General features: G+C 39.8%; 1 protein-coding gene across 1 annotated transcript in view; it reads left to right on the forward strand.

The window, feature by feature from the left end:
* The window catches only part of FHIT (fragile histidine triad diadenosine triphosphatase), a 951,724-nt gene that overhangs the window by 112,016 nt on the left and 815,503 nt on the right, over positions 1-24,205 (forward strand). The gene's annotated exons all lie outside the window — the stretch shown is intronic.

Genomic DNA, 24,205 nt, shown 5'->3' on the forward strand with positions numbered 1-24,205 from the left:
TCCATCTTCCCCCTCTAGTTGTACTCCATAAATGCAGCTTCTGTAACCCATTCCTGGTTTCGTCTTCATATCAATAGATATTATTTTATTCATTTTGTATGTTATCTACTGATTTTCTTCTATGAAAGAGAAGGAGTTAGCTTACTTACACTCAACTTTTCACATTTATCACCATAACATGACATTATTCTCAACTTCCATTGGTCTTGCCACATCTAAATTGTATTAAGCCTCATCTTATTGATCCATCAATCCAGTCAGTATCTCTTACCTCCTCGCCAGAGAAGAGCTATGAGCTCTCAAACCCTTTTCTTTACTATTCTCCCTCTGCCCCTTTCATTCTCAGTTAGCTAAACCATTATTTTTGCTTTGACAAGTTTAATTTACATTCGCTGTCACCAGAGTGGTCTTTCTTTGTGATTTTTACAAAATTGAAAATAATGAAAAGGATTTGCATAATTAGGACTTTACTAAGTTATTTACTGCAGACCCAAGTGGTTTCTATGGTTACAGTGTCACAACTCCTGTGATAAACAAAAGAGATTGTGCGTAGAGTCAGGGTCAAATAGATTCTCTCCCTTTGTCATTTTGTCAAAAATCATTCTGCCTTTTAGTGTGTGTACTATCTATTTCAAATTCTTTTTATAAATTTATTTATTTATTTATTTATGTTCAACTGGAATTCTGATGTCCTCTTTGCTTTTCCAGAGTGTGGACCTTCAAGTTTTTCAAGGCTCATAATTGCACTCTCTGTTCTTTGGGTGATCTTTCTTGTAGATCTCCATTTCACTTGCATTCAGAAAGCTTGTTCCCTAGATGATGGATGGGAGTAACCTGAGACTCCCCCTCCCCCCCACCCAATTGCTCTCGGAGTTGGGTTCACTGTCTGCTGGGTCCATTGGGCTTTCTCTTCTTAACTTGCCTTCAAATTTTGCTAGTAACTTTCCAAGAGTCCTTGCAAGTTTGTAATTTTTCATTTTGTCCTCAAACATGATTGATAGTTTGGAAATAGACTTTTGCATTAGAAATCATTTTCGCTACTGTGGTTTAGCTTCCAACACTGCTGTTGGTCAATCTGATGTTACTTTGATCCTTACTTTTTTATAGGTTATCCTCCCCGTTTTTGTGTTTTTATATGAGGCTTTCAGGAACTTCTCTTTTACCTTGGTTTTCTAACAACTCACAGTTAATTCTTCTTGGAACTGAGTAGATTCCTGTCTTAAAGATTCACACTCCCTTTATCTCTGGGAAGTTTACTACTGTACTTTCTGTGATAATTTCCTCCATTCAGTTTCTTGTTGTGAAACGCCTATTAGTCCTCCTGGGCCACTCATCTATCTACCTTATTTTTCTCACATATTGAGTATTTAGGGTTTAGTCTAGGAAATTTCTCTAACTTTGCCATCAAACTTTCTATTGAATTTTTTCTTGAAACAATCATATAATTCCCAAGAGATCTTTCTTGTTATTTGATCGTTCCTTTTGAATATAATTCTGTTTTTGTTTTGCAGTTAGCAAATCTTCTCAAATCACTCTGGAAGACATTAAATAAATGTTCTTTTCAAAGTGTGTATCTTTTCCCTACATTGTCTTATTTCCTTGGTGTCATGTTTTCTATTATTTTTGGTTACTCACTTTTTTTCTTGTAGTGGGCATTCTTTCCAGGTCATCTGTGATCTGTGTGAAAGAATGAGGCAAAAGAAGGGCTGCTTGTGAGCCCTTCAACAGTGCATGGTCTTCTCAGTGGCCTGCGTGAAGGGGGGAAGTACAGACTGTGTGCATCGTGTTGGGGGGAATCTCAGTTTGCCAGGGTGAGATTTCCATGCCCATGATAATTGCCCTGCTTATCCGCCAGACACTTTTTTTTAAATTTCCTTGAACTCAGTGCTAGGCCAGTCAGCGTGGAGAGCCGGGAGGGAGGGGAGCCTAGGTTGTGTGTACTGACCTGTAATAATGCCCACCCACCTCTCCCATGCTCTGTTCCACCCGCCAGCTCTGAGTCTCAGTCTTCCTGGGCTCCTTTCAGGCAGGTCTGTTCGCTCCTTTGCTGAAATCCCCTTTTGGGTTGTGGTTTCCTTTGCTATGGTTCGTAAGTTAACAGACTTCTCTTGAAATCACTCATCTTCTAACGACTTCTTCCCTTTCTCTCTGTGCTTATGGCTTCACACCTTTGTACGAATTTGGTATCATTCAGAATGTACTGTGTGTGGGAAGGGAGGTAATGTTTGCTCAGTCCACCCATGTGAGCCAGAACACATACTTTATAAAAAGAGAGTCTGTGAATTTCGTATGTCACATGCTGGAGAAATACCTTGCAGCTCTTTATTTTATTTTCAACAATTTCATACTTGGAATCAGCCGTCACGGAAAGTTACACCAACATGTCATTAACTAGGTGGAGCCTACACAGCCTATACTCAAAAACATGTGTTCTACTATTTTCTCTACATTTCTTGACTAGTCATGCCAGGAGTTTTTGTTTTCTTAGGCTTTAATGAATTTGGTACGGTTATTATCTTGTTGAAAAGTTACACTTTTATTTAATTTATTGAATAAAACATTATTGGATGTCTTTGATCAAATGTTTCCCTTCTTTCTCAGTAGATAAATGGGTCAAGACCTCAAGACTTCTTCTGTGCCCAAGAACATACACTGTTCCATGTCAGAGAAATTCAAGTTAACATTGGTTTCTAAGTTAGCTAATAAATTAACAAATGTTCAAAAATATGGTAATTACTGAAACGCACTCCAAAATGGGTACTTTTATGTACTTTTGGTAGGAATAACAAAATTTGGTACCAACTTTTAGTTATTTTAAAATATTTGTAATATTTGACTTAGTGCTTCCCCATTTTATAAATTGAAGTTCAGAGGCCCTGGCCGGTTGGTTCAGTTGGTTGGAGTGTCATCCAGATACACGGGCACACACAAGAATCAACCAATGACTGCATAAATAAGTGGAACAACAAATTGCTATTTCTCTCTCTTCCTCCCTCTCTCTCTCTAAAATCAATCAATCAATAAAAAGGAAATTGAGCCTTGGGTAGTGTTGCTCAATGGTAAGAGTGTTGGCCTGCACACTGGAGGGTCTCAGGTTTGATTCCTGGTCAAGGGCATGTACCTGGGTGGCAGGATTGATCCTGATCTCCTCCTGTTCTCTCTCTCTCTCTCTCTCTCTCTCTCTCTCTCTCTCTCTCTCTCTCTTTCTCTTTCTCTTCCTCTCTCTTTCTCCATCTCTCTCTTCCCTTCTCTCCCCTCTCTTCCACTCTCTCTAAAAATCCATGGAAAAATACCCTCATTCCTTGGGTGAGGATTAAAAAAATGAAGAAATTGAAGTTAAGATAATCAGAAATTAATATCACAGTTTATTTCTCAAAATGTTCATTAGAGCATTGTGTATAATAGAAAAATCCTAAATGATGTGCATAAAGAAAAAAGTTAAAAAATTGGGACATATGTACCATGGGATATGGTATGGTACCTACATTAAAATGATGTTTATAAATAGTTTTTATTTAATTGTTAAACTATATTGGTGTAATGTAGGTGACAAGAAAATCTAGAAATACTATGTGTATCAAGATCTCTACCATTCAGAAAAGAAGAAAGCTAGAAGGGACTGTTCTAAAAGTGTGACTGTGGCTGCCTCATATTTGTTGTCTTGTATGAGATGTTTTCTTTTTCTGCTTATTTATAAGTGCTGTATTTTCCATACATTTTATAGTGAATATACTCGGTTTTGAAAGAAAAACACTGTAAATTATGTGCTTCTGAAAGTAAACCTTTTACAAGTGCCACCAAATAACCCATATGGCTCTTTCCCCCTGGACTTTTTACCTCTTCTGTCACAGAACTGAGTAGGTATGTTGGTGTGTGAAGTGTTTTCCATTACGGAACGTATCTTTCAGGTGCATCCAGAAAGCTAACTGGTGTGTCATGTGAGATTGTCTGCTCTCTGCTCTGTGTTTACATCTCACAGCTGATTCCAAAGTCTGATTTATGTCAACATCAGCTACAGAAATATTCAGATTCTCTAGAAAGAGGAACCTACAGCAGCATCTGTGACTCGAGAGCAATGAGGGACACAGTGACACACATGGGCTGGGAGTCGGACCCTGGGCTTCGATCCTGGCCGGCCACTGGGTCAAGGTCTCGGTTTGCTCTTGAGGAAACTGAGGTCATTGACCTGGATGATCTCAGTTCTCTCCAGTTTGCTCAGACTCTGCAAACATCTCCCGGCAGAGACCAGATGAAACTAAGATACAGAACTGACTCAGCGAGAAGCGGTGCTCCCATGGTACATTTCTTTGACAGTCTCTGTGCTTTAAGGAGAGAAACTGGCTTTGTGAAGTAGCAGTTAGCATGCCCATTTGAAGACAAGATCACAGAGGCACTGCCAGGCCCCGTGTGTGGCAGGCTCAGTTCCCCAGGTTTCTAGCTGTATTTTGGGTCTGAGAGGCACGCTGTTTGCTCTCAGAAGCACAGTGTGGACTGAGTTTTCTTGACCCGCAGAACATAAAGGTAGGTGGACACATGACTCATTGTGAGCATTTGTTTCTCCTCCTCACTCACATGTGCCAGGCAGTGGCGTTCTGTGTAGAAACCGAGACCGTTTCAGGACAGGCCCTAGAGCTCGTGCTGGGGATGCCCCTGGGCCTGGAGGCCTCTGCACTTTCCATGCATTGCTGCTCCCCCTCCTGCCCACCCTACTTTCAAAAGAGTCCAAAATACAAATCCCTGCCTTTTTTTCACCTAGAAAAGGAATACCAGCCCATTTAATAAGATTAAAATTCAAAATCCAACAACCACAGAAAAATTATTTTAAGAAAGTAAATATCACTTATCATACCACACAGCAATAACCTTGGTTAACATGTGATGACATTTTCTCCCAGACTCTGTTCTGTGCACATGTACACACACACACACACACACACACACACACACACACACAATCTATACATCCAATGATACTACTGTGTTATTTTTATCTTGCTATTTGCCATGGCGAAAGAATTTTACATGATCACCTACACTTCTAGCATAGTATTACACTGTATGGGTGAAGTATAGTTTACTTAAATCATCCATGTGAATGGACTTTTAGTTTGCTTTCAACTTTGGCTCTTAGAAGCAGAGCTTCAATGAAGAACCTTGTATGTGTATCTTTGTACCATTGTTCTATCGCTTCTCACACAGAATTTTATGAAAATGGAATTTCAATGTCAAAAATGTACATGTGTGTATGTTTTTGTGTGGGTGTGTATAATACACACATTTGCATATACAGTGCTAACCTGTCCTTCAGAAAGGCTGGCGACTATAGACCTCTAGCCCATTGCCACAGCTTTATTCCTCCACACTCCCTCTCTTTACTGTTCTGTATTTATTTGTTTTGCTTTAGGCTTCTACTCTTCCCCAAAAAGGTGGGCTCCCGGCTACTCCCCACCTTTTGACCTGGTGCACTAGACCAGGGTGATAAAATAGCATGCACAATTATTCTTAAGCCTACACAATTGATTTTCCTGAGTTTTAAGCTGGCATCATGAGTTGTTAACCTTGTTAGAAAAATACAAGTTCAATTTATGATTCCCTTACCCAGGTAATTGGGCTTTAGTTCTAAATCCTGAGCCAATGGACTTGCACTATATTGCATTATAACATAACAGAAGTTCAGTGAGTCCAGGTGATGTATGAATGTGAGTCTACAATCATGCAATCCGTTATTTTCAGTTCTTTGATAAATGATACCTAGATTGACATCAACCTGTGTGGTTCCCTCCGCCTCCTCATATTCTGCCTCTCTCTCCTCTTTCCTCTCCCCGTTTCTTTCTCTTTTCATTCCTAACCTTGCAAGACTTAGGAATGACTCATTTCAGAAATACAAACCCTTTATATTAGTTATGATGAAAGACATTTCATGTCTCCTCCCTCCTCACAAACTCTGACTAACATTTCATTTCAACCTGCAGCATAGTTCCGATGGGTCATGATTGGTGCATTGCTTCTTATTACCGGGAAGCAGCCAGTTATGTAAATTGCTTTCTGGCTGCCTGACAGTTTCTCCAGGAGGTTCCTTAGGAGGACTCATACTGACTGCCTTTTCCATGAGGTCCCACCATAGGCACTTCTAAAAAAATGTTTTTCTTTTTAGAGAGAGAGGAAGGGAGAGGGAGAGAGAGAGAGATAGACACATTAATGAGAGAGAAACACATCAACATTGATCCACTGCCTCCTGCACATCCCCTGCTGGTGATCGAGCCATAGGCACTTTTAATTAGGCCCATTTTCCTCATTTCCGCCCTCCTTTGTCATACTTTCCCCTGTCTTTATTTTAACTGGTTGTATTTTATCTATTTCTACAAAACATCAAATTATCTTTGGAACAAGGCTTGGATATAAATTAATAACACATAATTGCTGGAGTCAGTTTCTAGCAATTTGAGTTACCCAGCAATCAAAGGCAGTTAATTAGAACCTATATCTCAAACTTTTCCTTCCTTTGGCAAGCCCTTGTTATTTTGAGTAAGGGACTATCCTAAGCGAGGCTCTGAGCATTTTCCAGGGAGATTAAGGGGCAGAAGGAGAGGGAAAAGGAACAGGTGGGTGGTGGAAAGAGCCCTGGATTCAGGGGCTAGAGGACTGGAGTCTAGTCTCATTCTTTCTGGGTCTTGGGAGGTCACCTCAAATCGCCAAATCTCACTTCCCTCATTTGCACCCTGTGCTCCTCAGTGCCGCGGCCTTTCTGCACAAGGAGTTCTACCTGAAGGCTCTAATAATGGACATAATTCCAGCCTCTGGCCCACTCTCACCTTGTTGGTGCTGCCTTAATCCCCATCCTTCCTAAAACAAGCGACATTACCTGCTGTGGAGCATTAAAAATCACTCAGGTGTGGACGGTTATTCCAAAAGAAATATTTCTGCCTCATCCTGCAGAAAATGAAGATGGTGGACTCTTGCTTGCCTTTCCACAGGGGGAGTTTTCCTGGGTGTTCATTGCTGACGGGGTCTTTCTACGGGGACCATGTGGGTTATCAGAGAAAGCTGTGAGGTGGCGGAGGGAAGCTGCTGGGAAAATCAGTGTCGCCAGAGCACTGGCTGCCTCTAGGCCACTTCGTGAGCTCCTGCAATTCTGGGCTATTTTAAAAGTAAACCGGAGCATCAGAAGTGAAGGATGACAACATTGCAGGTTTTGCTATGTATGCGGCGGGTTACTTGAAGAATGCACATTTCTCTCTTTTCTTTTTCTTGGAGTGATGCAGATGGAAGGTGTTTTGATTTGAATTAAGGCCAAGTGAACAGAGTGAAATTATGGATTATTTTATGTTTTTGTCTCACCTTTGTCCTTACAGCTTTAATCACTCTGAGTAATTACGTAATTTCACCCCCACCCCTCTACACACACCTTCTAAGATCATTGGTGAGGTTCTTTTCCTTTAAAAAAGCTGAATATTTTTTTCTGATTTCATTTTTTTCTAACTCCTTCTAGGTTAAAGAAAATTTTACCCCCCAAAGGATAATCAGTCCTATTTTAGAAAGTTCTGTTATAGAATTTTTAAAATGTACCCCTTGGCTGATTAATCCAGTCATTGTAGACCCTTGAGCATAATAGTGAGCACAATAGATGAAAAAAATTTATATGGAACTGAATCTGCAAGTGTCTTATCTTTTATTGTGAATAGATTTCTACTGTTTTACTTTTAGACAGTCCATGATAAAAGATGATGATTATACAGCTGACTTAAATAATAGTGAATTATTTTTTAAAAAGTAGGCAATTTACAGAATTCTCTCTGATGGACAGGGACAGAACTAATTAGATTTAATACTACTTTTCTCACTTTGTTATTAAGAATATATAAAATTCACATATATGATTTTTACATTCTTTGCCCTACATTATTTCTTAACTTAGGTTATAAACATTGGAAGTTATCTACTAATTTAATTGCAAATACTAGTAAGTAGTTTTCTTTTTCTTTTTTTAAATATATTTTATTGATTTTTTTACAGAGAGAAAGGGTGAAGAGATAGAGAGCTAGAAATATCAATGAGAGAGAAACATCAATCAGCTGCCTCCTGCACACTCCCCACTGGGGATGTGCCCACAACCAAGGTACATGCCCCTGACCAGAATCGAACCCGGGACCCTTAAGTCTGCAGGCTGACGCTCTATCCATTGAGCTAAACCGGTTGGGCAGTAGCTTTCTTAAAATACAACTCTTAGCCAATTGTTAAAAGCATATTTTAAAACCATTCCATTAAAAACAATGATCCGAATTGGTAAAGTTTTTTCTGACCATCTGGACTCTTGCAAAAGGTGAAAAATCTAGGGCACTCTCAGAAATCTTGCCAATAGCTAGTAATTTAAAAGTAATTCGATGTGCAAGGAATAAGTTGAAAGGCTATTTGAAGTCCGCAGCTTTTCAAGCAGGTTTATTTTTTTCTAGTCTGGGAACATGAATAGGAAAATTCTCAAGATAAGCTTTGGTTGTAAAGTCTAGTGCTGCTCACCACCCACTCAGCAGTGACCAGGGAGAGCCGGAGATTATTGTCGGGTTAGAGAGGGCTAGGCGTTTAGATCAGTCTTAACCATTAGCAGTTGTGATAGAAAGTGCATATAAAATATCACACGCACATATAGATACCTGTGGCATGTAGGGCACAGGATGTTAGAATCCTGTCTGTTTTAAGAGGCACCTTAGCATAGCTATCAAAGGACCAACTGTCCCATGAGTAGAATGTCATGCGCCTGCTCCAGGGCTTTTGAATACATGGGGGTAGGGGAGGGGGGGAGAAGTTTCTTCGGAGAGGGCTGTGCTCATGCACTGAGTTGTCACCACCCCTTGGGAGGAACAGTGGTTAGTACCGTCCTGTAACCCCAAGTCTAGAGAGGGGTCATCAAGAAGACTAACCAGAGAGCTCTGAATTGTGTTTTTTGTATTTGGAGGACCCAGAGGCCTGATGCCTGAAGCAAGCCTGAGAAAGTTAGAGTATCTCATGTGTTGAGATCTGACAGCCTAGGAGATCTGGGAGGTGAGGCAAAGATAGGCTGGCCAACTGCACGCCTGGCAGGATGGGTGTGCAGCAGTGGAACTGGCCTGCGCTTCCAGTCTGTCAGGGCATGAGATGTGTGAGTATTTGCTTGGGACCAGATCTGGACCCTGTAGAGGAGGGAGCCAATGAAAAGTTGTTTTAAATCTCGCCCGATATGCTAACAGTTGCAGCGGTTCTCAACCTGTGGGTCGTGACCCCTTTAGGGGTCGAGCGACCCTTTCACAGGGGTCACCTAAATACATCCTGCATATCAGATATTTACATGACAATTCATAACAGTAGAAAAATTACAGTTATGAAGTAGCAACGAAAATAACTTTATGGTTGGGGGTCACCACAACATGAGGAACTGTATTAAAGGGTTGCGGCATTAGGAAGGTTGAGAACCACAGTGCTAACTGAAGGGGTCACGGGACAGCAAGGTATGAGACCCAAGGCAGATTTCTAGATTCCTTGGAACTCGGGAAGGGGCTCACAAAGAAGAATCCAGAAAATAATTCAGGTCCGGTGAACCGAGAGGAGTTTTGAGAGGAGGCCGGCAGGGAACTTCTGCAGAGTCCATGAAAACCCCCAAGAGAGTTCATCCCAGCTTTGACTTTCTGCCAGACTCCTAGATACATACCCATACACGTGGCTTCTAGATACATGCGCATAGATTACTGCTTAGAGAGGACAGACCCAACTTATAACAGAAGCATCACAAAGAAGACCTCTCCTGTCCCTTAACTTCTTCAACCTGGAAGAGTCAAAACTTTAGCTAGTAAAGTGAAGGGCAGCAGGGGATGTGGAGGAGAACAGCAAATCACCACAGCTATCGGCCTGTTGCAGGCTTCCAGTCTGAAGCAGGGCCAGGCTGCATAGGTGAGAGTCAACATAACGACGAAGACAAAAGTTTGATCGGCTGTTATTCAATATGTTTATTTTACTCATACTATTTTCTCTCATGTTAAGGTTTAAAGTAATCAGAAAACAAAATCATTTGCTGGGGGTGGAGGCAGACACCTATGAAGAAAGAGGGAGGGAAACAGTGCAGCTGTCAGAGGGCAAGCATGCTGACCTCTCTTTTTCAATCTTGCAGGATGCATGCATTCTAGAACATTGTTCCTCCAGGATATTGTTTCCTAAAATGTGATCAATAGAATTGTAAGAAGAATTATTTTAAATAAAACTGGTTCTTAGTGAAATATGTTTTGGAAATATATGCCCATTTATCAAGCCATATTTACCCAGGACTTCTCAAACTCTTGAGGGTAATTGCAAATTTCCATGGTGCATGTATAGCACGTGGCATTGTCCAGATGTGTTTGACCACAGAGCATTGTTTGGGTGAGGGCCATGTTTCAGAAACATACCTTTCAGAGTCCTGTTGGACTCATGAATAGAGAGAGACAGCATATGGATTCTAAGTCTTAAGATATCAGATAATTAGAAAAGATTATTTACAGAGGCAGGGAAATGCATTCTGCCAGTCGTTTGGAGGACCTCCTGAAGATACTATTACCATTGATGTGTAATGAATGAAGATGTGAAAGGATTGAGGTTGTCACTGTTGATTTTGTGGCTGAGGAAAATATAGGGATATCTAAAAATCTGACTGCAGGGCTATATTTGCCCAGCATATACATGGATAGAGGAATGCAAGTCGTTTGGTTTTATTTACACACTTTTATTTTTTTGCATTTTTGTGATCCTATACCTAGGATTTAGCTCGGTACAGTTAGAATGATTTTTATCAGTGTTTGCCACTTCAGCATTTACTTAATAAATAATATCTTTGGGTGCATTTTATCTTGGATGACTTGGAAACACTTACTGTGTGAACTCCAAATATGTTCTTGCATGAAAATGGTCCAAATACAACTGGAATTTTGGGTGATCTTTAATTTACTTTAAAAAGTGACTGTTCAGGCCCTAGCTGGTCTTGCTCAGTGGATAGAGCTTCGGCCTGCTGACTGAAAGGTCCTGGGTTTGATTCCAGTCAAAGGCACATGCCTGAGTTGCAGGCTCAATCCCCAGTAGGAGACGTGCAGGAGGCAGCCGATCAATAATTATCACTGATCATTGATGTTTCTCTCTCTCTCTTCCTCTCCCTTTCTCTCTGAAATTACATATATATATATATATATATATATATATATATATATATATATATATCACGTGGTTAATTCTTTTTTTCTGGAGTGCCTATAAGTAATTTCTTAGATCAGCAGTAATACAAAGTATGGACTATGAGATTGAATTGGATATACTAGTATGTGAATCAAGCATAATTTGTACAGTTTTTTAAAAACTCTCACTAAATATTATTTTCTTATAAGGGATATAAGAAAAAAGGAGGGGAGAACTATTCAATAATCGAGCGTTCTCAGTAATTTAAACCTCAGGGGAAAAACAACAAAATTGTATTATATATTTAAAAAAACAAACTCAGACAATCCCTTGAATGAAAAAAAACATTCTTTTGCAGTGAAGACTCTTTCGCTCAACAATAATTGGGCACTTCCTACAAGCCAGATAGTACAGGAGGCCCTGGAAATACACATAGTTCTTGTCACGTGAGCTAACCCCACAGCCAGGTAGAAAGATACTATCCGATGGCGACACCAAAATGTGGGAAGGTGCTTCCATGAAGGGAGGCTCTATCAGTGATGGCGAACCTTTTGAGCTCGGCGTGCCAGCGTTTTGAAAAACCCTAACTTAACTCTGGTGCCGTGTCACACATAGAAATTTTTTGATATTTGCAACCATAGTAAAACAAAGATTTATGTTTTCGATATTTATTTTATATATTTAAATGCCATTTAACAAAGAAAAATCAACCAAAAAAATGAGCGCGTGTCACCTCTGACACGCGTGTCATACGTTAGCCATCCCTGCTAGGTGCCATGGAAGGGAGCGTTAGGGCCTTTGACCTCATTAGGGAAATTGGAAAAGCTTCCCTTGGGAAGTGAGCGCTGAGCTGAGATGGGAGCAGGAGTTAACAGGAGTAGGAGGGAGAAGGAAAGCACGGTAAGGGCAGAGGAAGCAGCACTTGCAAAGCCCAAGGTGGGAAGAAGCAGAGTTAGCATCACCAGCCAAGACCGGGCCCCACGCCCCTAAAGAATGGTGGGAGATGCCCACGGGGAGGCAGGCAAAGGCCAGTCCAGGAGGACCTGATGGGTCAGGAGAAGGGTTCCCCCTCAGCCTCACAGGGAAGATGCTTCTCCCCTCCTTTCCGTGGAGTTGTGTTTCTACCTTTGGTGACTTTGCTCTGAATTCTCTTTAGTATAATGCTGGTTAAAGCCCCGTGGAAAACGTTTACTGATGAAGAAAAGGTTGTGTGTGTTTCTCTATGTGTGTGTGTGTGTGTGTGTGTGTGTTTTAAGGTTCATGTCTGCACAGGAGCAGCACCTAATCTGTGCTGTGTGTGTTGTGGAACAGTATTCGATTGCTCATTGCTCTCAGTCCCATTTTAACTAAGGATCTGAAGCCATTGGTCCAGTTGAATTAGAGATTTTTACCAAGTGGGCATCAGTTCTCTTTGCAGATTTAAAGACCTGTATTCAAATGTTCCCTTGGGGGAGTGTGCTGGTTGTTTTCCACCCCCTACCTCTCTAGTCTATTGTTAGTTGACATAGGAGACTGACTCTATGTACTGCATCATCTGGGCTTCTGTGACTGTGTCTTCCAGTTTGGTTTGGTCAATGGAGCTCCTGGAAAGAGCTCAGGGGATGGGAGGAGAGAGAGGCAGGATGGTCTTTATTCTCTCTGCAGCTGCCTTTTCTCATCCTATTTCTTGGAAGATCTGTGTCACTCCGGGGCTCCAGCTCCTAGTAGAACCCCACCCCCACCCAGCCCTTATCTTACCAGGCTCTGGTAACACATTCCCTGCCTTTGCTCTTTTAGGCCTAGGGTAGTCAAAGCATCCTCCTGCTGGTAGTTCCCAGTGTAGGGTTACGGCATCCTTAACTTGTAACCTTACCTGCATCTCTTGAAAGTAGTTCCTTCATTTAATTCTCTTCAAAGTTGCAGATGAATGTGACCGCTTCCTGCTGGGTTTCCAGCTGATACCCTCAGAATCTGTTGCGTCCTGCCTATTTATCCCCCTTCCAACAGCTGGGTAGTCTTCAGATTGAGGTAACCTGAGACAGAAGAATGATGGTGAAATCCCTTGGATAATATGAGCTCACTCTCCTCACCTTGGGCTCAAAATAGATTAGTTTCCGGAGGAAGGAAGGGCACTCTTTGTCATCGTATATCTGCTGGGCTGTCATTCAGCACCTAATTGGACTCTTAAATTTCACTCTATTCCTGCTTGTCATGTTTCCGGGCTCCTGAGAAATTTCTTGCCACTGTGTTCTGAAGCAGGACATTTTGATGCTGTGAATATTTTGATCTTCAGAATGCAAAGAATAGGATTTTGGAAATTGGCACAATTAGCCTTTTCATACCCTCTCTGGACCTCACCTTCAAATTTAATTCTTTTACTTTTATAAAAATGAAAATATTCTTATATATAAAAAGTTAATGGAATAATATAATGGAGCCTGTCATCCAACTTCCATGATGATCAACACCCTATCCTCTTGGACACATGCTTTTTTCCCTGTCATATTTTATAATGAATCCTATTCATCATATTATTTCTCTTATAAATACTTTGTATGTTTCTTTAACAGATAGGACTTTAAAAGTAATTAAAGTACACATACAATGAAACGATCAATGATGCTTTAATATCTAATAAATAGTCCATGTTCAATTTCCTCCATTCCCTCAAAAATTCTTTTCAGTTGCATTTTACAAATCATAGCCACATAATGTTCATATATTGCATTTGGTTGTTATGTCTCTTACATTTCTTTTACTTTCTAATAGACCTCCACTTTTAATTGTTTTACTGAACTGTAGCAAAAACACAGCTAAAGAACACACATTTTAAGTGATCAGTGAATGTTTACAAACTGAACTGCCCACGTAACTTAGATAAAGATACAGAACATCAGTGGGACCCCAGGCATTTCCAGTCATTACATGTGTACCTGCCCACCAGGGCTGCTACTGTCTACTATCATAGATTGGTTTTGCCCATTTTTTCATTTCATAGAAAGGGAATCATACAGCATGTCTGGTTACTTTTGTGGAAATTGAACTGTATTTTTTAAAAATCAACTTATTTGTATGTGATAAATGGGGCTCATTTAAAGTGTCTGCACCCATTAGCAAACACCACCATCAAGATCCAGAATATTTCTCTCATCCCGAAAGTTTCCTTTGTAGTCCTAGAGTCATTCCCTCCCACCAGTTCCAGCTTCCAGACAACATTGATTTGCTTTCTGTCACTAGAGAGTATTTAGCGTTTCTAGAATTTGTAATAAATTGAGTCTTACACTCTTTTGTGTCTGGCTTCGTTCAATGAGCATAATGATCTGGAGATTCATCTATGTGGTTGCTTGTATTAGTAGTTTGCCCCCTTTTATTGCCGAGTAGACTTCTATTATATGGGCATTTTACATTCTGGGTTTTCATTCATTGTTGGTTTACAGGTTTGGATTATTATGAACAAAGCCACCGTGTACAGATTTTCACGTGCACATGTTTTCATTTCTCTTAGATAAATAAATACTCAGAATAATGTATCTGAGTTGTGTTTTATGTGTCTATGTACATTTTAAAAGAAACTGTCTAGTGAAGTGGTAGTGCCGTTTTATATTCACATAATCAATGTATGAGCATACCAACTGCTTTTTGTCCTTGCCAACCCTTGGGAAGGTTACTTTTTAAAATTTTAATGGGTGTGTGCTGGTATCTCATTGAAGTTCTTTTTCCATTATTTTTTTTCTTTTTAGTTGATTTTTTTTTTAAGAGCGAGGAAGGGAGAGAGAGAAAAAACAAACAAAACATTGATGTGATGCTGAAACCGGTTTGGCTCAGTGGATAGAGCATCGGCCTGTGGACTGAAGGGTCCCAGGTTCGATTCCTGTCAAGGGCATGTACCTTGGTTGCGGGCACATCCCCAGTGGGAGGTGTGCAGGAGGCAGCTGATTAGCTGATTGATGTTTCTCTCTCATCGATGTTTCTAACTCTATATCTGTCTCCCTTCCTCTCAGTAAAAAATCAATAAAATATATTTAAAAACAAAACAAAACAAAAAAAACCCAAACATTGATGTGAGAGTGCTACATTGATCCATTGCCTCCTGTAATCTGGGATCGAACCCAAAACCTGGATATGTCCCCTGACCGGGAATTGAATCTGTGACTTTCTGGTGCATGGGGTGATGCTCCAACCAACTGAGCCACACCCGCCAGAGCTCATTGAAGTTTTAATTTGTATTTCCTGCTGACTAATGATGTTCAACACCTTTCATGTACTTGTTTGCCATCTGCATAGTTATTTTGTGAAATCTTTTTAAATCTTTGCCTTTTTTCTTTCTTGTTGAATTACAGTTCTTTAAGTACTCTCAATACAAGTACTTTGTCAGGTGTGTGTGTTGTAGATATTTTCTTCTGTTACATGACAGTGTCTTTTAAGAAGTTTTAAATGTTGGTTTATTATGTGTTTTGTTCCTTTCTAAGAATTCTTCATTTACTCCAAGGTAGCAAAGATTTTTGTCTTGTGATTATTGCTTTAGAAGTCTGCTCTATGATACATTATGAGGTCATATTTGTATACGGTAGGAAGTAAGGGTCCATGTTCTCCCGCTTACCCCCAAGTGGATGTCTAGTTGTTCTAGCATTATTTATCAAAAAGACTCAGTTCCCTCATTGAATTGCCTTGGCATCTTTGTCAAACATCTATTGGCTGTTTATGTGTGGGTCTACTTCTGCACTCCCCCTCTGTTTCCTTGATTCTCTTATCTATCCTTTCGCTAAAAACACACTGCTTTCATTGGTGTGTCTTTCTAATCCATCTTAAAATCAAGTAGTGCGAGTTCTGCAGCTCTGCTTCTTTATTAGAATTGCTGTGGCTATTTTAGTTCATTTGTATTTTCTACAAATTTTAGAATCAGTTTGTCAATTTCCACACCAAGTCCTGCTGCAATATTGATTGGGATTGCATTAAATCTTTAGATTCATTTTTTATGAGAACTGCCATTTTAACAATATTGAATCTCCCAGTGAGTGAATATACTATATCTTCTCATATATTTAGTTATCCTCTAATTTTTTTGCACTATTATGTAGCATTCAGTACAAAGGTCTTGCACGTATTTCATGTTTTGGGATGGCATAGTAAATAGAATTGTACTTTCAGTTTATTCTCTAATTGTTTATTGCTGCTTTAGAAATAGTATTGATTATTTTATATTGTTCTTGTATCCTTTGACTTGCTCAATTCATTTATTAGCACTGGCAGCCTTTTTGTAGATTTGTAAGCTGTTTTACACACATGGTATGTCATCTGTAAATGAAGACAGTTTTACTTTCTTTCTTATCTTTATTTATGATTCATCTCTGATGTTTGTTTTGTTAATCCAATCTGGCAGCCTGTCTTTATGTACTCATTTTGGATGCAGGAAACCCGTAATACATTCATTTGCCGTCACCACTACCCCTCCTCTGTGTTACTTTTGCCATGTAATTCAGCCCATGCCAAGACATTTTCATTACTTTAAACAATCAATATTTATTGAGAGTCTACCCACATATTTATCCCTAATCTGGTGCTCTTTCAAAAATGTTTTGTACTAAAATGCACATAACATAAATTTAATATCTTCCTTTTTTAAATAAATTTTTTAATTTTTCTAATACAGTTTACGTACAATATTATATAGTTTCAGGTGTACAACGAAGAGACTAGATATTCACATAATTTACGAAGTGATCACCCAATAAGCCTAGTGCCCATCTGACACCATGCATAGTTATACCCCCGTCCTGACTGTATTCCCCATGCTGCACTCTACATCCTGGTACTGTTTTTATAACTGGAAATTTGAGCATCTTAAGCCTTTCCCCCTTTTAACCCAGCTCTCCAACCCCCTCCCATTTGGCAACCATAAAAAATGTTATCTGTATCTATGAGTTTGTTTCTGTTTTATTTGTTCATTTACTATGTGTCTAGATTCTACATATAAGTGAAATCATATGGTACTTGCCTTTCTCTGTGTGATTTATTTCACTTAGCATAATGCCCTCTATGTCCATCCATATTGTCAAAAATGTTAACATTTTATGGTGGAATCATATTCCATTGTATATATGTACCACATCTTCTTTATCCATTTGTCTATCGGTGGACACATAGGTGACTTCCATATCTTGGCTGTTGTAAATAATGCTACAAAAAACATAGGGATGCATGTGTCTTTTTGAATTAGTGTTTTGGGTTTCTTCAGATACATACCCAGAAGCGGAATTCCTGGGCCTTTTGTCTGATATAAGTATTGCTACCCCAGTTTGTTGTTTTGTTTTGCTCCATTTATGTAAAATAAATTTTTATAACTTTATTTTTAAATACTTTTATTGATTTCAGAGAGGAAGAGAGAGGTAGAGAAAGATAGAAATATCAATGATGAGAAAGAATCATTGATTGGCTGCCTCTTGCACACCCCTTACTCGGGATCGAGCCCATAACTTGGGCATGTGCCCTTGACTGGAATCGAACCTGGGGCTCTTCAGTCCGCAGGCCAACTCTCTATCCACTGAGCCAAACCAGCTAGGGCGTGAAATAACTTTTTCCATCCTTTTACTTTCAGTCTATTTGTTTCTTTGAATCTGAAATGAGTGTATTGAAGGCAGCATATATAACGGTCTTGATTTTTTTAATTCATTCAGCCACCCTACATCTTTTGATTGGAGCATTCAATCTTTTTACATTTAAAGTAATTATTGATAGATACGTAGTCATTACCATTTTATTGTTCAGACTTTTGATATTTTTTCTTCTTAAAGAAGTTACTTTAACATTTCTTTTAAAACTGGTTTGGTGGTGAATAAGTTCCTTTAGCTTTAAATGTCATCTGCAAATAATAACAGTTTTACTTTCTCCTTTTCAATTTGGATGCCTTTTATTTCCTTTTCTTCTCTGACTGCTGTGGCTTGGACTTCCTTTGATGCTCTTTATTGCATCCTGCATTTTGTGCTTTCATTTGGGAATATTTTTTTCTCCTTTTAGTATTTCCTTTCATGTGGATTTTCTCTTCTGTTACTCTTCTGGTAGGTGGATACAGTACAAGACAGTAATGTTGATCTCATAAAGAAATGTGCCTTTTCAAAGGTGTGTCTTGGTCTATTTTCCATTTGTCCTAACAACTCAAGCCTTACAGGTTTCTCACTAGAACATTTGGGGGGTTAACCTGCCTTTTATTCTTACCAGGTCCTAAATTCCAATTTTTGTTTCCCAACCCTCAGACTGACAAATATACTCCTTAGTTTTTTAATCTTTTTGCAACCAATTGTCACTTAGTTTCCTGGTCTTTCACTCTACATATTTGTATCTTAGAAATTTGCAAATGCTTTGAGGAGAAATTGCCTTGGGAATGTTGGACGCATTTCTCAGTGGTTCTTCTTTCTCAACTCTTAGCTTCTCAAGTCCTAGTTGCTCCTTCGGATGCCCTTAAACTCAGAGAAACTGCTGCAAGCTATAGGTTGCTACTTTCTACTTGGTGTACATCCCAACGTTGGGTATTAACAAATGCCCTTATGACATAATGCTGCTGTAAATACAGAGCCCACCTCAACGGCTTGCTTTCTCTGCAGAATCCAGGCTGCTTGAGTCCTGGCTGCTTTGGTGGTTCTGCAGTGCTTTCAAACAGCCGACCTTATTTTTTATTTTATGCAGCATTATATTTGTTTTCTGTGAGATACGAGTCACTTCTTCATAGCCAGAAAGATAACTCTTCTGGCTAGATTTTAAGAAAGGCCCTGGCCTCTCTACCACCATTTTTTAAATTGAATGCATTGGGGTAACATTGGTTAATAAAGTCATATAGGTTTCCGGGATACAATTCTGTAATACATCATCTGTATATTGTGCTGTGTATTCAGCACCCCAACTCTACCACCATTTTAAAGATGCCATTTGTTTGTTCAATAATGGGCCATTTTTTCCCCAGTCGAATACCTTACATTTTGGATTTCTCATGTTTCCTTGTAGTGTCTTTGTTTAACACATTTCTCTCCTCCTATATTTTAGTAGATATTTAGTTAGATTTGCAGGTTGTGAGGTGATAGCGTATCACAGGGAGCACTGTGCATGTCCCACTGCTTCACATCATGGCCACGAAATGCAATGGTTCCCAAACTGTGCTTCACCCTGCAATCTCCTGGGAAATCTCTTGAAAAGCAAAAACTAAAATAATGATGCCTGATTCCTACCCCCAGACAGTGTGATTTTTTAAAATGTTATTTTTCAATTACAGTTTACATTCATTATTATTTTGTATTAGTTTCAGGTGGACAGTAGAGTGCTTGGACAATCATATACTTTACAAAGTGTCTGCCCTAATAGTCCAAGCACCCACCTGCCACCATACTTAGGTATTACAATATTAATGACTATGTTCCCTATGCTGTACTTTACCAGACATTGTGATTAGGATACCCCCTAGGTATCCTAATGTGCAGTAAAGTTTGGGAACTACTAATGTAATTTCTGCTCATCCCACTTTTTGTTAGGTTTGGATTGATTTATAGATTCAGGTGTTAGTTTGATCCCTTCAATACCAAGTTCTCATCAAGTGTTATGCCAGTGTTTTGGAGCAGTCAATAGTTCCATAGATCCATTATTTTATTGAGAGTTGCAAAATGGTGATTTTTCTAATTCTGTCCATCCTCCTGCTCTAAGCTGTGATTCCTTTATAAAAAAAAACTTTCTTTCTTTCTTTCTTTTTTTAATCCTCACCCAGGATATTTTTCCATTGCTTTTTAGAGAGTGAAAGAGAGAGGGAAAGACAGAGAGAAATATCGATGTGAGAGAAACACATTGATTGGTTGCCTCCTGCACAAGCCCAAATCTTGGCCCGGGCTGGGGAGGAGCCTGCAACCAAGGTACTTGCCCGCTGGGACTGACCAACAGACCCTGAACAATGGATGAATGGATTACCCTGACACACATTTCTGTGAAAGAGAGGGCTAAAGGACTGCCTGGCTAAAGGAACTGGACAACCCCGTTTGCCTGCCTCCTTAGGCTTTTATTGTAGCAACAGCTTGAACTAAAATTAACCTCTAGATACAATCAATCAGCAGGGTAAGTATCCTTGAGAAAGCACATGCTTCTACAAGGTTGTGTCTAAAGACTAAACATAGAGATTCCACTAAAACACCCGGGGGCTCGGACTTGTTTGGAAAAGTCAAGGCAGCAGCTGCCACCTTCAGCAAGGTCCCCCTAGAGGTCCCTGGCCTTTCTGGAGAATCCTCCTTACTTTCCAACCAAGTACTGTGCTTCCCCACACTTCCCTTGACTGGAATGGAACCCGGGACCCTTTGGTCTGTAGGCTGACACTCTATCCACTGAGCAAAGGGGCTAGGCGGGCAAGAAGAACTTTCAATGACTGTTTGATTACCTTGAAATGCAGTCCATACAGGAAAGGTAGCGTAAATCTTTCCCTTTATTTATATATTTTCTGAATTATGAGTTGGTGTTCTAATAACTTTTAAAGATGACCAATGGTATTTTTAAATACCAGTATGGAGCTGATGGTTTTTTTGCATTAGATCTGTTTCATTCTATCACTTTCATTGTTCTTTTTGATGTTGAAATTGATTCATCTTTGGCCAGTGGGAGCCCCTTTCAAGTTGGCTCCAAGTTATTTAGTCATGACTCTCATTGGTTCTGATTTCCTGTGACAAACTTTCCTACCTTATTATGTTCATTTTCTCCCCCAGATCTGCATTTAGCCATTTCTTCATGGATCCCTGGTTCCTTTCCATGTAAAAAAAGTGCTTAAAAGATCAAAATAGAGACACGAAGTACAACCCTATTCTTACCTCTTAGTCTAGCCCTCATTTCCCCAGTTTATTTCACCAAGAGTCCTAATATCATTCTGTTTCTACCACATGTGGTATGTTTGCCTTAGGATACTTACTTAAGTCTTCTGTGCCTGTGTTCTTATCTGTAAAATGGGGGTGAGGATTGAAATAATCGAGGCATAATGCTTGTCCCATTGTTTTTTTTAACAAAATATTAGTGGTGATAATATGGTAGCAGCTACTTTTTTAAAACAGATTATTGTGTACCTACTGTGTGTAAGCACTGGGCATAAGCAGCTGTAGTAGTAATGGAACTAGTAGAAGTCATCATAGTAGTAGTAGGAATTTATTTTTTTATTTTTTTAAAAAATATTTATTGTTGAAAGTATTACATATGTCTCCTTTTCCCTCCATTGACCTTTCCCAGCCCGCCCCCAACCCCCAAGCAGAGGCCCTCAACTCCCTATTATCTGTGTCCATTGCATGCATGCAAGCCCTTTGGTTGATCTCTTACACCGCCCCCCCCCCCCCCCACACACACACATTCTTCTGCTTTCTGTCTGTGGTTTGATGGTCTGTTTATTGCTTCTCTATCTTTGGATCTATTTTTGTTCATCAGTTTATGTTGTTCATTATATTCCACAAAGGAGTGAGATCATGTGTATCTTTCTCCAACTGGCTTTTTTCTCTTAGCATAATGCTCTCCAGGTCCATCCGTGCTGTTGTAAATGGTAAGAGTTTCTTCTTTTTTTACAGCAGCATAGTATTTCATTGTGTAGATGTAACATTGGCAAATATGTTCTCCCATGCAGTGGGCTCTCTTGTTGCTTTGTTAATGGTTTCTTTTGCTGTGCAGAAGTTTTTTTTTATTTTGATCTAGTCCCGTTTGTTTATTTTCTCCTTAGTTTCCATTGTCCTATAAGATGTATCAGTAAATATATTGCTACGAGATATGTCTGATATTTTGCTGCCTATGGATTCTTCTAAGATTTTGATGGTTTCCTATCATACGTTTAAGTCTTTTATCCATTCTGAGTTTATTTTTGTGCATGGTGTAAATTGGTGGTCTAGTTTCATTTTGCATGCATCTGTCCTATTTTCCCAACACCATTTATTGAAGAGACTGTCTTGACTCCATTTTTTGCTCTTGCCTCTTTTGTCAAATATTAATTGAGCATAATGGCTTGGGTCGATTTCTAGGTTCTCTGTTCTGATTCATTGGTCTATATGTCTGTTTTATGCCAGTACCAGACAATATTGAGAATAGTGGCTTTTAATATAACTTGATATCTGATATTGTGATCCCTCCAATTTTGTTCTTCTTTCTCAGGATTGCTTTGGCTATTCAGGGTCTTTTTTATTTCATATAAATTTTTGGAGTGTTTGTTCTAGGTCTGTGAAATATGTCATTGGTATTTTAATGGGGATTTCATTGAATCTATAGATTGCTTTGGGTAGTATGGACATTTTAATGATGTTGATTCTACCAATCCATGAACAAAGTATGGAATTTATTTTTTCAATAAATAAGTACAAAATCTGAAATCCTGGGCACTCAGGATGTAGTGGTAACCAAGACAGGTATGACTATTGTCTTCAAGAAAAAAGATAAAAGCAAGCAAACTGACAAATATAAATTATTATTGATACAATATTTTTCACTTAGGTATTTCTCCAGCTTAAGGACTAAAATTCCAAGTAATTTCATACCACAATCAAAATGATTGCTTCACAATGGTGCTGTCAAAAGGGCCATATTGAAATGTTTTCTCTCCAAATTTCCCAACCTTATCGCTGAGTCATTACATTTTTGTCGTAAGCACCTTTCCCTTGATGAGACTGAATTTTAATAAAGGGGGTCCTTTGCAGTGGCTTAGAGGATTGATACTGTGGCCTCTAGTCCTTCTGCCCTCGGTTCCCCTCTCTGATTCTCAGGAGCAGAGGCATCCCAGGAAAAAGCATCTCTCCTGGAAATGGACTGTGCCCATCCCTAGGCCTTGGCCCTGGAGAAGGAGGAAGGGGGGTTTCCACAAAACCTGCTGGCAGAAAGCCACTGGCTCTCTCTTACTTCACTGTGAAGTAGTCGCAGGATGTCCCTTGAATGACTGAGTAAAATACCAAGAGGAACCTCCTCTTGTCCTGCAGCAGAAGGGCTCCCCAGGCTGTGAAGGGGACTTTTTTTTTTTTTTTGTCTCTCCATGCAGTAGCCAGAGGCAGTCTCAGCAGGGCAGGGGCAAAGGGGCCAGAGGGGAGAGAGCCCTTCAGTTTCTCTCACATCTGATGTGAGGCTTACTTCCTCCAGATGGATAAATCCTCTTACCTGGACAGAGAGTAACAGATTTCCCAACTTCTGCATCTCCTGATCTTTCTTTAGTTGTGTGTGTGTGTGTGTGTGTGTGTGTGTGTGTGTGTGTGTGTGACTGATTTGGAATTGCCAGGGCTCCAGCCTCCTCCTGGTTAAAAGTGTGAATCCACAGGAATTAATCCAACTCCTATTGTGAGAAATAGACTGTTTAGCGGCAGGTGGTGCCTGAGTCTGGTTTTCACCTCAAGGATCTTGTTATCTAGAGGAAGAAGATAAAACTCATCCCACAGATCTTACGTGAATCTGCACAGAGTTCCAGGATCAAAACAAGATGCAAGATAACATTTACTGTCCGCCCCTTCACAGAGAAGTTTACCAGCTCTGCTGCTGGGCATTTCCTGAGGCTCTGTCCTGTGCACAATGGTCCTGAGTGTGGGCTGCTTATTTGGGGCCTCCAGTTCTCACCCTGCTCCGCCACTTAGTGTGCAGCCTTAGATACATCGCTTTACTCCTCTGGGCTCTAGCCTCTCTTTCTGTTACAAGGAAATACTAAGAGCCAGACACCAAATATCTACAGAGCAGTGGTTCTCAACCTTCCTAATGCCGCGACCCTTTAATACAGTTCCTCATGTTGTGGTGACCCCCAATTTCTTTGTTACAAATTGAACATAATTAAAGCATAGTGATTAATCACAAAAACAATAAGTAATTATATATGTGTTTTCCGGTGGTCTTAGGCGATCCCTGTGAAAGGGTTGTTTGACCCCCAAAGGGGTCGTGACCCACAGGTTGAGAACAGCTGCTATAGAGTGTCTGTGATGATCCAGGAACTTCCTTCTCAGGCACAAGGATGAGTTAGATAACACACCAAAAACTAAATAAAATGGTTTCAAATCCTAACAATGAATCAGTTAACCAGAGCAGGGTAGTAATGGAGGATGGGAGT

The sequence above is a fragment of the Myotis nattereri genome (genome assembly GCF_964212035.1).
Source record: "Myotis nattereri genome assembly, chromosome: 14".
Classification (NCBI taxonomy): domain Eukaryota; kingdom Metazoa; phylum Chordata; class Mammalia; order Chiroptera; family Vespertilionidae; genus Myotis; species Myotis nattereri.